The sequence below is a fragment of the Hemiscyllium ocellatum genome, chromosome 9, assembly GCF_020745735.1.
Source record: "Hemiscyllium ocellatum isolate sHemOce1 chromosome 9, sHemOce1.pat.X.cur, whole genome shotgun sequence".
Classification (NCBI taxonomy): Eukaryota; Metazoa; Chordata; class Chondrichthyes; order Orectolobiformes; family Hemiscylliidae; genus Hemiscyllium; species Hemiscyllium ocellatum.
The window spans coordinates 99,922,819-99,937,942 of NC_083409.1; positions in this window are offsets into that span (position 1 = coordinate 99,922,819).

A 15,124-nucleotide genomic window follows, 5' to 3' on the forward strand; every position below is an offset into this window, starting at 1 on the left:
ATCCTTAAAACAAAACGCAAGCCATTTAAGATTGAGATAAGGAAAGATTTATTCACTCAAAGGGTAATGAATGCTTGGAATTCTCTACACCTACTCCTGTTTGCTCATCCTGGAGAGTTGTTAACTCGATTCTGACTCCCCTTCCAAACTTAGTGAGAAATAGAAAGTAACGGGTGGGGTTATACTGAAAAATCTCCCAGTCGTCCCTCAAATATAACCAACACCCAAATGCAGTGGATGCTTGGAGAAGTCAAAGAGTACTTTCAGTGAAGGGCAGTTCGAAATAGCACAAAATTTTCCACAGGTTCGTGTTAGCTGGTGAAGACACGTCACAATCAGCTGAGTAAACGTTTGCACCTCCACATGTAGCTGGCCTGTTGAGTCTGAGTTGGAGATGATACTTTATGGCTTACATATTTAAAATAAATGCACATTTCTGCATGTTTGCAATCGTAAACAGGTAAAAGATTTCTCTGTAAGTTTCAAAACCCATGTTTAGCAAAAACAGAGAGGAAGGGATGAGACAGGTATTCATAAAGCACAGAAAACATTTGTGATGTCTTGACCAATCCTTCTGTTAAAAATCACACAACACTAGGTTATAGTCCAACAGGTTTATTTGGAAGCACTAGCTTTCGGAGCGCTGCTCCTTGGTTAGGGATTCCAAATGAACCTGTTGGAGTATAACCTGGTGTTGTGTGATTTTTAACTTTGTACACCACAGTCCAACACTGGCATCTCCAAACCAATCTTTCTGGTTTGATGTATCACCAGTTCTACCAAAACCATTAACCTGTTCCAGCACTTCTCTTGAGTAATTGTGCACTCCCAAAAAGTTCTGTGTTAGTTTCACAATCTTTCTTTGTAATATTTAAATGATGCATTTTTTTTATAATTAGGCATTCATTATAATGATTTTTTTTATTCATTCATTGGATGAGGGCATCACTGGAGAGGCCCAGCATTTATTGCCCAACCCAGAGAGCAGTTAAATGTCAACGACATTTCTGTGGATCTGGAGTCACATGTAGGTCAGACCAGGTAAAGATGGCAGATTTCCCTCCCTCCAGGACATTCCATAAAGTGAACCAGATGGGTTTTTCCAACAATCAGCAATAAATTCATAGTCATCATTAGACTCCTAATTCCAGATTTTTCTTTTATTGAATTCAAAGTCTATAATGTACCGTGAAGGGATTTGAATAGGGGTCCCCTGAACACTATCTGGGTTTCAGTCTAACAATAATACCACCAGACTATATTCTCCCCAATGCGTAAAATTGCCTTTTAGTAACAATTCAGAATACAAGGTCAGAATACACAGTCAAAATATTGCCAAAACAACTTTTTTAGAGCAACTTCCACTCACAACTTAGAGAGTCATCAAAGTCTACAGCACGGAAACAGGCCCTTCAGCCCAACTGACCCACACCGCCCAGTTTTCACAATTAAACTAGTCCCATTTGCCTGTGCTTGGTCCATATCCCTCCAAACCTAATCCATCCATGTACCTGTCCAAATGTTTCTTAATTGACAAAATTGAACTCGCCTCCATTACTACCTCTGGCAGGCCATTCCAGACAATCTGCACCCTCATGTGTGAAACAAATTGCCCCTCTGGACCCTTTTGTATCTCTCCCCTCTCACTTTAAACCTATGCCTCTAATTTTAGACCCACTTATCAGAGGGAAAACAGTAGGCTATCTACCTTATCTGTGCCTCTCTTGATTTTATAGACCTCTTTTAAGCCACCCCTCAGTCTGCTAAGCTCCAGGGGGAAAAGTCCCAGTCTATCTAGCCTCTCCTTTTAACTCCAACCTTCCAGTTCAGGTAGCATCCAAGTTGTAATATTTTGGTTGAAAAATTGCAACCAAATAGGCTTACAAATAAGTGAATGGAGATAAAGTATAAGTGATGGTGCTGTAGGATGTCTTTGAATGGATGGAAAGATACAATATTAAGTAAGTAGAGACCAGAGGAATGCATGATAAGACAGAATAGGAAATAAATTTACAACGTAATTCAGATGATAAAGACCACTTAAATTACCAAGTAACATAAAACAAAAATGTTTTACAGGAAAATCAATGAGAAATGATCATTGGGAAAGGAATAGGATCATTAAGGGATAGATAGGATAATAGTGCAGGTAATACTAGAGAGGTGTGCCAAAGGTTAGCAAGGTCATAAAAAGCAAACAAAACACTTGGCTTCATTTCTAGAATCTGGATTAGTGGTGCTGGAAGAGCACAGCAGTTCAGGCAGCATCTGAGGAGCAGTAAAACCTGCCTGAACTGCTGTGCTCTTCCAGCACCACTAATCCAGAATCTGGTTTCCAGCATCTGCAGTCATTGTTTTTAACCTTCATTTCTAGAATGATAGAATTAAAAGGTAGAGATTTTATGCTAAACCTCTATTCGACTTGAACAACAACAAAAGCAGAAATCGCTGCAAAATCTCAGCAGGTCTGGCAGCATCTGTGGAGAGATATCAGAGTTAATCAGAACTCTGACAAAGGGTCACTCAAACCAAAACATTATCACTGATTTCTCTCCACAGGTGCTACCAGACCTGCTGAGATTTTCCAGCAGTTTCGGTTTTTGTTTCGGATTTCCAGCAACCACAGTTGTTTTGGCTCTCTTTTACACTTTGGTTGGATCTGGAGGGACCTGGATGCACATCTGGTTGCCATATTGTAAAAGGATATAGTGGCACTGGAGAGAATTTACATTGAACTTACCAGAAATTATAGGGATATCCGGCTAGATCTTTCTCCTGTCCAGAAGAGGCCGAGGGGTGCACTACAAATAACTTCAACACTACGAAATATTTTATCGGATGGATAGAGAGAGAATGATTCCTGTTGGGTACAAATTGGGTGCTGTTTTTCTGCTTTGTTCAGGGAAATGTGGGTGTTATTGACTAGGACCAGTACTTGTTCCCTTATTGCCCAGAGAACAGTAAAGAGTCAACCACAATGCCTACGTAGATCAGAAAAAGATGGAAAATTTTCTCCACTGAAGGATGGGTTTTCATAACAATGGACAGTGGTCACGTGATGCTCATGAGGCTAGATTTTTGTTGAATTCAATTTTCACCACCTTCCATAGTGAGATTTAAACATATGACCCAGAACATTAGCCTGCGATTCTGGGTTACTGGTCCAGTGACATTATCATTACACTATCACCTCTCCCTAAAATAACAACTGTGTGACAAATTTCTGTTTATCTGCAGCCTCATGTGAATATGCTTAACTGATTATCTGATATTCATAGAAGGCACTACATAAAAACAAGTCCTTCTTTCTTTCAAAGGTTCTGGCAACTAAATGAGATGAGCAAAAATATGTGCATTAGGCAAGAAACACCTTGTGGGGAAAAGCCTCAAGCAATCCCACCAACTTTGACCAATTTAATGGTCTGTTGGTATTATCATTAGACTGTTAATCCAGAGACCCAGGTAGTGTTTTTGGGGATCAGGATTCAAATCTCGTCATGGCAGATGGTGGAATTTGAATTCCATACAAGTCTGGAATTAAGAGTCTAATAATGACCATGAAACTATTTCTGATTGCCAGGAAAAACCCATCTGGTTCACTGAGCTCTTTTAGGGATGAAAACTAGCATCCTTGCCTGGACTGGACTACAGGTGACTCTTTAACAGCCTGCTGAGATGGACTATAAACACTGGCCTAGCCAATGATGGCCCTTATGTTGTGAAGAAACAAAATAAAAATGCCATAATATCACAAATACCTGCCACTCCACCCCATCCCCTATATTTCACTGAAGGGAAACCAAAAACAGCACTTAAACAAAAAAGGAAAGCTGTGAGGGTTATTAAAGAGTTATGTGTTTTCAGCGACATGGAATGATTTTTTGATGTAAAAGGAAAATCATTATACACACACTTCTTAGGACGGCCTTAGGTACTCACTTTCATGCATCTTTTCATTAGTTCCAACGTAACGAGAGTGTGAACTCAGGCTGCAGCACACATTTAACCAGCGACCTGCTGTATAAATGGGAAGCCTGTCGCGTTGGCAGGAGCAATGCTGTGACTTGTGTTTTAAAGGTTTTAATTGGTTTCCTGGTGAGCTGTGCGGGGCGAGAGGTGGCAGCAATCTCAGCTGTGTCTGATTAATATCACATGCTCCCCTCGCACCCACTTCAATTGGTTCCTTAGGTGGTTCACTCATTCAGTGAGATGGCACTACATGCCAAGCGTGGCTGCGAATTCTATATTTCCTGCATTTTTTACTGCCACAAAATCGCACGGATGGAGCTATGAAAATTCAGAAGGAGAAAACAAACCGTGTCGTAGGTGTCTGAACTATTTTGCACTACGGACGGGAAAGGTTCGCACCTTCCCTGCCAGATTTTCTCTTTGTTTCATAAAGCTGTAGGTTACTGTATACCTCTTTGCACTATTCATTTATTCATCAATGCAGATTAAGTGAGTTGGAAGTAATTGCGAGTTAAGGATCAAATACTCATCTTTAGCAATGTTGGTGGGACGGCAGCAAACTGCACGCAAGAGCTTTTGAATGATGCAAAGGAACCAGCAAAGATCACAAAAAAAAATCGAAAGCCACCAAACTGGTCTCACAGAAGTGTACTCTCTCAATTTTTAATGATTCCTTCAGCAGACAGAGAATACTCAACCAGGTACTGCTGCCCAGCTTTGAGCAGATGAGTTTGCTGAAGGCCAGAGTCTAGAATTGCATAAGAGATGCAAGTCTTGCCTTGGGGAAACTAAAAAAAAAATCAGGATTACGGGATGCAGTACGATAACAGATTGTAAAAAATTGATTGGAAGCTACAAATTCTTTGGAGCAGTATCAGTGTCCCATGTACCTTGGAACACTCCAATTGGATTTGCAGATATTCAATATTTTCTTAACAAATCTGTGTATGAAAGTGTAGCCAATGCAAATGAATTGCAGTGGGACCGAACATTGCCCAGTAAAGAATTGAAAAACATTTGTGTAAAAGCACTGAACGACATTGAACCAGCATTTTACTGTCTTAACCACTAGTTACAGCATGATTACATTTGCTGTTGAAAATGAACTAATACTCAAAATATTTATTCTTGACTTGGGAATAATAATAACTCATTCCTAGTTTTTCTGCTCACTTGCCATCTCAATGCACCTTGTTGCTGTCAAACTAACATTTCTGTTCATGGCCTGTCTCAGTGTTCCAGTGATGCCCAATACCAGCTGGAGGAACAGCACATCATTTTCCATTTAGGCACAGGAATAAAAAACGATTAGCCTTGTGGGTTCAATAATTGAAACTCATCTTCAAATCAATAGTCAGACCACAAACTTTGTCCTTCAGTTTGCTATTGTTTTCCTATCTATACCTTGTATTCATTTGTGGCTTTCAGTAGGAGCTGACCTTGATTCTACTATTAACACTTTATTTTTTTCCTCGACAGCCATTACCATTTCCTTTGCCTTGCTTTACATTATATTCCGTATAGTGTGGAAACAGGCCCTTCGGCCCAATCAGTCCACACTGACCCTTCAAAGAGTAATCTATCCAGACCCATTTCCATCCCACTAATGCACCTGACACTATGGGCAATTTACCATGACCAATTCACCTGACCTGCACATGTTTGGACTGTGGGAGGAAACCCACGCAGACGCAGGGAGAATGTGCAAACTCCACACAGACAGTCACCCGAGGCTGGAATCGAGCCTGGGACCCTGGCGCTGTGAGGCAGCAGTGCTAACCACTGAGTCACTGTGCCACCCTTTATGTTCAATGTCACTTTTGATCTCTAAACTCCCTCACCCTTGAACCTTTTCCTGACCTTCCCTCTCATCCCACTTGCCCCTCCCCTATTCTCAACAGCATTAAACCCACATTTCTACGTCTCTTCAGTTTGAAAGAAAAGTCAAGTTTGCCTTGAAATATTAACTCTTTCTCCATAACTGCTGCCAGGCCTCCTTTCTGGCTGTACTTTTTTGATTCATTTCTTGTCACGTGTACAGAATACAGTTGTATTTTGAGTTGTATAGCATCGTCACTTTCTGCTGCCATCTTAAAACACAGAAAAATTAACGGAACCATAGAAATATGAAGGCAGAAAATTAAAGAAAGTGTGCAATCTTACGGCCTTTCTTTAACGTGCTCGCCATAGCCCAGGGGTCTGCTGGCCAGATACGAGGTCTCTTTGCCACACCACCACTGCTCTGTGGCACTATCTTGCCTCCATCAATGCCCTCACCACTCTCCAATGCAGATGCCACTAGGTATCACCAGCCCAAACTCACCTCCGTGAGTCTGCTTTGGGCCTATCTTGTCAATGCAGCTACTGTTGATGCCTTCAGGTCTCACACTGGGCCCAAACTCACCACCGCAGCAGCTCACCACAAGTCACCGCCTGGTCCCCCTCGACGATGCCCTCATGCTTTCACTCAACAACGACTTGACTTGCATTTACCTACAACCAATTAAGTGTCTCAAGAATATTTCACAAGTGCATTATTAAACAAACTTTAACAGCTAAGCCACGTTAGAAGCTTTCAGGACAGGCAGTCAACAGCTTGGTCAAAGACGTAGTGGAAAATCTGAAAGGAGGAGGGAACCGTAGAGAGGCAGAGACGTGTAGGGAAGGAATTCCTGAGCTTAGAACTGAGGCAGCTGAAGACACAGTTACCAATGGTGAAGTGATATAAAATAACCAAAAGAACTGCTGATGCTGGAAATCAGAAACGAAACCAGAAATTGCTGGAAAAACTCAGCAGGTCTAGCAGCATCTGCGGAGAGAAAGTAGACTTAACATTTCAGGAGGATTTCCAAGGAAGAGTCACTGGTCCCGAAACGTTAATTCTGCTTTCTCTCCACAGATGCTGCTGGACCTGCTGAGTTTTTCCAGCAATTTCTGTTGGTGCATTAATGAGATGTTGTTCAGCCAGTGAAATGTTGTTTTCACTAAGCTGACAGCAATGATTTCCACTCTTGGATGTGTTAGCATGAGGCAATTTCATTCAATGTTGGCAAAAAGCTCTGGAGGAAAGTGAGCCTTGATATTTGACCCAGGTCATCTAGCTGAAGATATAACAAGGAGATGAGCTACTGAGCAATCTCCACTTTGACTAGTTTCATTATTTTATGGTTTTCTGACACCTTACGGAAGCAGGGTGTTTCAAATCAGAGGGAGGTATAACGAATGGGTTTCTGCTTTACCCAGTAAGTGAAGTGATTATGTTGGAGAATGTAAAGGGAATGATGGCCTTCCATACTAGCTGAAATTTATTCTAGAAGGTGAAATTAATTATGAAGATATGAGAAAATATCATCTTTCATGCAGTGTTCAAAGGTCTTGTGGGTGTGATCACAGAATGTACAATGAAAAATCATCTTTAAACTGAAAGTAGTTTCGTTTTCACTTTAAAAGCAGTCGACCAAATCAAAAGTGTCATTTGACAGAATCTTGCCTTCATGAAGTGAAATCTAAACAGTTGGCTTCTCCATCATCACAATTTCTTTATTCTGTTTCTCACGCGCAAGGCCTGGGATTTTATCCCTTTGGCGTTCTGCAGCTAGAGATTTAATAGGTGGGTAAACACAAATGGAAAATCCAAGCCAGTATTTAAAAATAACAAAATAAATATGGAAGGGGAAACCCATTTAGTTGATCTTAGCTTAGTCAGCCCACAGGCCTAAAACCATCACAGCATCCAGTGGCCTTCTAAATGACTCCTTGGCTTTGACCTCCCCCTCCCCCCACTACTTTTCTACCCAGTTATACATTCCAAGCCTTGATCACCATTTTTGTGAAGAACAACTACTATTGATCCTAAATTTAATTTTCACCAGTTTGAATCCATACCCTTTTGTCACACTTTCAGAGCATGCCTTGAGGTTGTACTGCATATTTATCTTTTCTATCCTCTTTAAAGATCTTACAAACATTGACAAGATCCCTTTCATTTAGCACCTTTCAAGACTGAAGAGCCCAAGCTTCTTCAATATTTCAAGACTTCAATCTTCCTACTTTGATCCTTTGAAATTAGGACTCAGCCTTGAAGCTTTTCTCAATGCTGCCTCTAACGTCTAAGCGTATCTCTTGTGTAATGGTGACCAAAAATGGACGCTGCAACCAAGGTACAATAGCAACTTGCATTTACCTAGCACCTTTGATAGAATGAACCATCCCCAAGGTGCTTTTCAGCAGCATAATCTGATAGAAATTTACCACCAAGCTGAGGGAAGAGCCATCACACCAGAGTTAAAGTAAAGGACAGAGAAGTGGAGAGCTGAAGAGTTTGAAGGAGAGTGCTCCAGGCCAGAGGGTTAAAGGATGTGGGAATGCTCAAACATGCAGAGATAAAGGAATGCAGATTTCTCAACTGAAGCAATGTACAGTTTCAGTCTAACTTCCTCTTCCTTATGCTCTCCAGATTTAGTGAATATAATTCAGCCTTCTCCTTCTTTTGTTGAAAGCTCCACAGTAACTGGACATGATGTGCTGAATCATCCTTTAACACCCCAGGTCTTTTACAGCATCACCCTTTGCTCGTCCAACACAGTTCATAGAGTACATATGTAAAACACATAACACCGTGCTATGTTGAGAGAGCCAGGATGAACAGCTTGTTCTAATATATATGTAGTGTTAACTTGGCTCAGTTGGTAGCACTCTTGCCATTCAGTCACAAGGTCACAGGTTCATTCTCTACTCCAGCACTTGAGCACATTAATTCAGAATTGAGGGACACTTCAGCGTTCTAGTGAGAGACTGCTGATTTGTCAGAGATGTCACCCTTCTGATGAGATCCATCAAGGTTTTGTTGATGTGACTTTAAGAAACACCCTTGGCATTATTCAAATGGGTAAGATGTTTCCCGAAGGTTTGATTTGAGTTTTTAAACTTTTCTGCCCAGCTAGCACGTACAGCTTCATCTTGAAAAATACCAGCTGTCCAAAGCACTAGCTGCGTGGTAAAAGAGAAATGGATGGAGTAAGACTTCGTTAGAATCCCGATTCCCATTTCAAGAAGGAACTGCTCAAGGCTCATTCAATGATTGGCTGGAAGAACAGAAGAGGCACATCAAAAGCACATGCTGAATGATCGCAAAACTAAATTGTGACCTTCCTGTCTCCCACCCCACCCTCCGGAAGCCCGACACACCCCCACCTCAATTTACTTCGCCAACAGTCTCCCTTAATTCAAGCTCATTTAACAAAAGACATTGGGAGAATTCTGAGTTGCTCACCACCCAGATTTAAATGAGGTTAGGGGCCTTCCAGCTGCAGAGATGGGACATTGAACACCAGTCAGTAACTGAAAGCCAGAAACCTTCACATTCTAACCATTGTACCTTGCTCAGGCAAACATCAGAGAGGACTGCTTATCCCCCCATCAGAGATGTTCGTGGGATCTTGCTATATTCGGTGTGACTAGTGAGTGTACAGCAAGAAGTGTTTTGTGACAATGTGCTTTACAAAAGCCCTCCCCAGCTTGTACATCTCTCCTGTACAATGTGATCCTCGAACATCAGTCTCTTGTATGGTTTGTGCTTTCAGCTCTTCCAGTCCACTCAATAAGTAATGAAACAACCAAAAGGAGATAAATTTGTACCTTGGTACGATTGTGGAACAGCAGCATCTAATTGACTGCCCCCTCCCCAAACCCTGTTCTTTCCAGTCTCTTCCTGTTGCAAGTCACTACTATCTGAGGCTGAGGTCTTGCTCTTGGTGACAATAGGTGAGTATCTACTGCTGTAACAGATTAAAGAGATACAGGTTCACTTATGACTCCTGAGCAAAGCAACTAGCTGCCCATTAGGGCTAGCAGCAGGCAGGCCTCAGGAGAACATTCCTTACCGAATTTCTCACCAAATGGACAGGACGCTGAGTAGCTACATATTGAGTATAATCCTTTCACAACCAGGTGAGGCTATCCAAGGCAGAACAGGCTCAAAGGAACAAATGGCTACTCCTTCACCTATTTCACCACAAGAACATTAAACGTGGGAACAGAATTTGGCCGGTCAGCTCATCGAGTCTGCTCTGCCATTCGATCAAAGCGGATGAGTTTCTCAACCCCATTCTCCTGTCTTCTCCCTGTAACCCTTGTCGTTACTCATCAGGAACCCAGCTATCTCTGCCTGAAATATACTCAGTCATTTGGCCTCCAGAGCCTTCAGTGTCAATGAGTTCCATCGAGTCATCACCCTATGGCTGAAGAAATTCCTCCTCATCTCAGTTCTAAAGGGTCATCCCTTCTGTCTGAGGCCGTGCCTGTAGGTCCAAGTCTCTCCTACTGGTGTAAATATCTTCTCCACATCCATCGACCCAGGCCTCTTAATATTCTGCAAATTTCAATCACATCCACTCTCCTCATCCATCTAAACTGTAGCAAGTACACACCCAGAGTCCTCAACTGATCTATGCTTCTGTGGGATATGGGGACAAAAAGAGGGAACAGGGAATTGAATTGGATGATCATCCTGAATGGTGGAGTAGGCTTGAAGAGCTGTATGGAGGAGGAAGTGAGGTCTGCAGATGCTGGAGATCAGAGCTGAAAATGTGTTGTTGGAAAAGCGCAGCAGGTTAGGCAGCATCCAAGGAACAGGAGATTCGACGTTTCGGGCATAAGCCCTTCTTCAGGAATCTATGTCCTACTGTATATCCTATTCCTGCTCCAATGTTTTTTGTTTCTATGGGGCACGATTTCCTGGTGAAACCAGGAGTGAGTGGTCGCAGTCCACTTGGTCCCCAAGGAAATGGTTAAAACCAAACATTGAGGGGTTATTTTTGCTGATCCTCTCTGCTCCTGTTCAGATTTCAGATAAAACGAAAATTGGCAGACCAGGCATCAGATTGAAGGAGGGTCTTACTGCCGTGCCCAGTGCTACAATTTAAACAGCGTACTGAAAATTTTCCCAGCTTAACTGCCCCATGCCTGGCTTTCCGAAGGTGGGAAGAGCAGCAACCAAATCCAGGGTATCTTGCGTGGCCTTTAATCTGGATGGTAAATCAAAGCCATGGCTGTGCAAACAATCTCCCTGCTGTGTTGTTAACTTCTTCAATGGGACGTGGGCATCACAAGCAGGGACAGTATTTATTGCCAATCTCATTTGCCTTGAACTGAGCTGCCTGCTGGGTCATTTAAGAGTCAACCATACCACTGTGAGTCTGGAATGACATATAAACAAAACAAGGATGGGACATCCAATATCCTAAAAGGCATTTGGAAGCAGATGGGCTTTTATGCCAATTAATGATGGTTTACCAAATTTGAACCAAAGTCTCCAGAGCATTAAGCTAGTGTTTTTTTTAATTCATTCATTGGATGAAGGTATCACTGGCCATGCCAGCTATTATCACCCAGAGGGAAGTTATGGTCTGGAGTAATGTGCAAAGATGGCTGTTTCCCTACCTTAAAGAACAGTCCTTTGAGTATAAGAGTTGGGAAGTCAAGTTGAGTTTGTATGGGACATTGGTGAGGCCTCTTCCAGAATATTATGTCCAGTTCTGGTCCCCCTCTTGTAGGATATTAAGCTGGAAAAGGTTCAGAAGAGATTTATCAGGATGCTGCCGGGAATGGAAGGTTTGAGTTATAAAGAAAGGCTGGATAGTCTGGGACATTTTTCACTGGAGCATAGGAGGTTGCAAGGCGACCTGATAGAAGTTTATAAAATAATGAGGTGTATAGATAGAGTTAATGGTAGTTGTCTTTTTCCCTATGATGGGGGATTTCAAGACCAAGAAAACACATTTTTAAGGTGAGAGGAGAGAGATTTGAAAAAGACATGAGGGGCAACATTTTTAGACAGAGTGTGGTTTATGTGTGGAATGAACTTCTTGAGAATGTGCTGGATGTGGGAACAGTTACAATGTTGAAAAGGCATTTGGATAAATACATCAACAGGAAGAGGTTGGAGGGATATGGACTAAGTGCAGGCAGGTGGGACTAGTTTAGTTTAGGATTATGTTCAGCATGGCAAAGGCTCTGCTTCCTTGCTGTATCACTCGAGTGAATCAGATGGGCTTTTCTGACAATTGATTCATGATAATGACTAGACACTTTACTCTAGACTTTTATTGATTTGAAATTCCACCATCTGCCATGACAGGATTCGAATCCAGGTCCCCAGAACATTACCTGGGTCAAGTGATATTACCACCAGGCTGTCACCTCCCCATAGTAGACTATTAGCCCAGCATCCCTGCCACTACACTATCATCACTCTCAATGGTCCATTAGACAATAACTTATCCTATAATTACCTATGCAAATAAGGACAGAAATGAAACAATTTGTACAATTATCCCAAAAATTAAAAATAAACTGTTTCACTGCCATCTTAAGAAATCATAATTGCAGTTCCTGGGAGTGAAGTAAATTTTCAATTTGTGTGGCTAACATCACTCATGGCTCTGGAACCGTTTTGAAATTGGGAAGTGGGCAGGGAATTCTGAACATACTCCAAGAAAGTCCAATCCAATCTAAAATGCAGACTTTATAGAACTTTCAGAGCTAAGAAAACGCTCTGATCATGAAATCTTCTTATTTTTCAGATAAAAGACAACCTTTCTAATCCACTCTCTGGCTCTGTGATTCTGTTTTCCCAAAGTGAGTGTAGATCACTTACAAAAACAACACAGCTGCAGACAGAAACTGTTTCCTTTTATTCTTCATCTTAAACCATTCAGAACTTCCCTCGTCTCAGATTCCTTTTTAAAAAAGAAATCACTGGCAAAAGGAATATGCAACGCAGCAGTAAACTCTGCCTACAATCAGGCTCCCAATTCTGCTGATTATTTGGACTGTTAATCATCTGACTCTAGTATTCAATTTTGGAAAACAAATTGGTTTGGCAAAAAAAAATACACAGCTGAAAGAAAGAGAAGAACAAGAATTAGTCTTTAAGCAGGCTTGAATTTCACCTGTCATCATCCAGTTTAGCACTTAATGAGATCGGGTCTATTCGTGGTCATATTTGATTTGTTTTATGGATATGCCTTTGAACAGCTGGGAGTTACTCAGTTCACTTTGATCATGGAAGACTCCTGAATTTTAAATCAGAAATTGCTCTCTGCCCTGTCTTAATAACATTTTTAATCCTCGTGTTTATTTCTCAAAGTAATCTGAATGTATGTTTGGAAGCAGTAGCAGTGTCTGTGTATATCCTTCCTAAATGTATTTGTTAACATTGCTAAATTAAACAAAGAGTAAAGCATTGCCACAAGAAGGCTTGTATCTTTTGATGGGAGCTTTCTAATGATGACCCTTGGCATGCTTGGACACAGGGGACTTCTCCGAGGAGAATCTGATGAAAATTAGTCTATTCTCATTTCAAACAGAATTTTCCTGAACTCCTGATCACAGCCCCAGCATGGAATCCAGAGAGACAACACACGCTACTTGATGTACTCGACTCGTTCCCTCCCCTGGTAATTGTTGCAGAAACATGCAGTGACATGACTGTACAATGTGAGGGGGGAGGTTGGGGGGGGGTCTGAGAATTACCGAGGCTGTTACTCCCACTTTAAAGATTTAAACCATAAGGGTCCTATAAGGGCTCTTTTGATGTATGCTGAACAGAGGCTGGGTGCAGGGGAAGAGGGCAGCAATGTAGCCACTGTCAGACGTGAAGGTGGGGGGTGGGGCGGGGGGGAGAGGGGGGAGTGATGGCAAATCTGGACACTCAACAAAGAGAAGATGAAAGGTTTAACGTGAAACCAGGGCTAGATCTGACTGTGAGGGAATAAAATAGTGCCTGCAAATGTGCTGAGTGACTTGGGTGAAGGTCTTGCCTGTGAAACTGATTTGATCAGATAAACTAAGCAACACTACGCTGCTTACTTTCTTTGTAACTGCCTTTCTTGTGGCATTGTGATAATGTTGCTACCCCTAAAGCCAAAACCTGGGTTCAAATCCCACCTTCCCATAGAGCCATACACAATGGAGACAGACCCTTTGGTCCTAATCCATGCCAATCATGTTCCCAATCTAAACTGCTCTCACTTGCCTGTATTTGGGCCATTCCCTCCAAGTCTTACTTATTTAATTGCTGTAATTATACCTGCATCTACCACTACCCCTGACAGTTCATTCCACACACGGATCACTCTCTGTTAAACATGTTTCCCCTCATATCCTTTTTAAATCTTTCTCCTCTCACCTTAAAAAATATGCCATCTAGTTTTGAGCTCCACCCCACCCTTGTTATCGACCTTATATATGCCCCTAAAGATTTCATAAACCTCTGTGAGGTCACCCCTCAGTCTCCACAGGGTGTGGAATGATAGGTTGATATAGAAAATATGTCCTTTCTTGTACAATTCCATGCAGTTCCAATAAATATTTTCTTCTTCTTTACAATATGTTCTTACCTATAACTCAACTGTGCGGTATCAATTTGTGGATGCAGAAGTTGGAGCCAACACAGTGTTCACATTTCACCAGCACCAGTTGCATTTGTTGTATGAAACTCAGCTGACAGGAGAGAACACAATACTCATCTGTTCGATCAATAACGCAGCCAGCACCCCCCGCTATTGAATTAAACTCATCCCACCAACGTCTACAGTAAACGGAAAGAAAAACTAACACGGTGGTATTAGATTTTTTTGGTTTGTGTGTGCGTGTGTCAGCTGCTGAATGTGAATTCAGGCTATGCCTAATCTAATGCAAACTGTGGTTTCCCCCTGCCCATGCATATTGCTGACCCCTAGGGCAAGTCCATCAGTTTCCCATTAAAGATCAGAAGGGTGACATATCAAAGTCAACATCCATCTGAATAAGTCTAGCGACTCGCTGGCCATGCTTCTGTGTCTCCTGCATTGACTTTAGCGGCCATCAGAGAGGAACCAGTTTCTGACTCTTGTAATCTGATCCAACCTGAATGAAAAACTATTGGACTGTGAACTAGCTGTGGATGTCAGACTGGATCTGCTGTTCAATGCACACCTCAGACAGCTAATAAACAAAGTATTTGACAAGGCTGCTGAATTCCCCCTGTAAGGTAAAAGAAATGAAATACATTTTTTAAATAGGTCGCTACCTTTAAATCAATTACCATAATTAATTCGGTTCAGGGTGCAAACTGGGAATACAGGCAACCAGCAGAATGCTTATTGTTTATTTG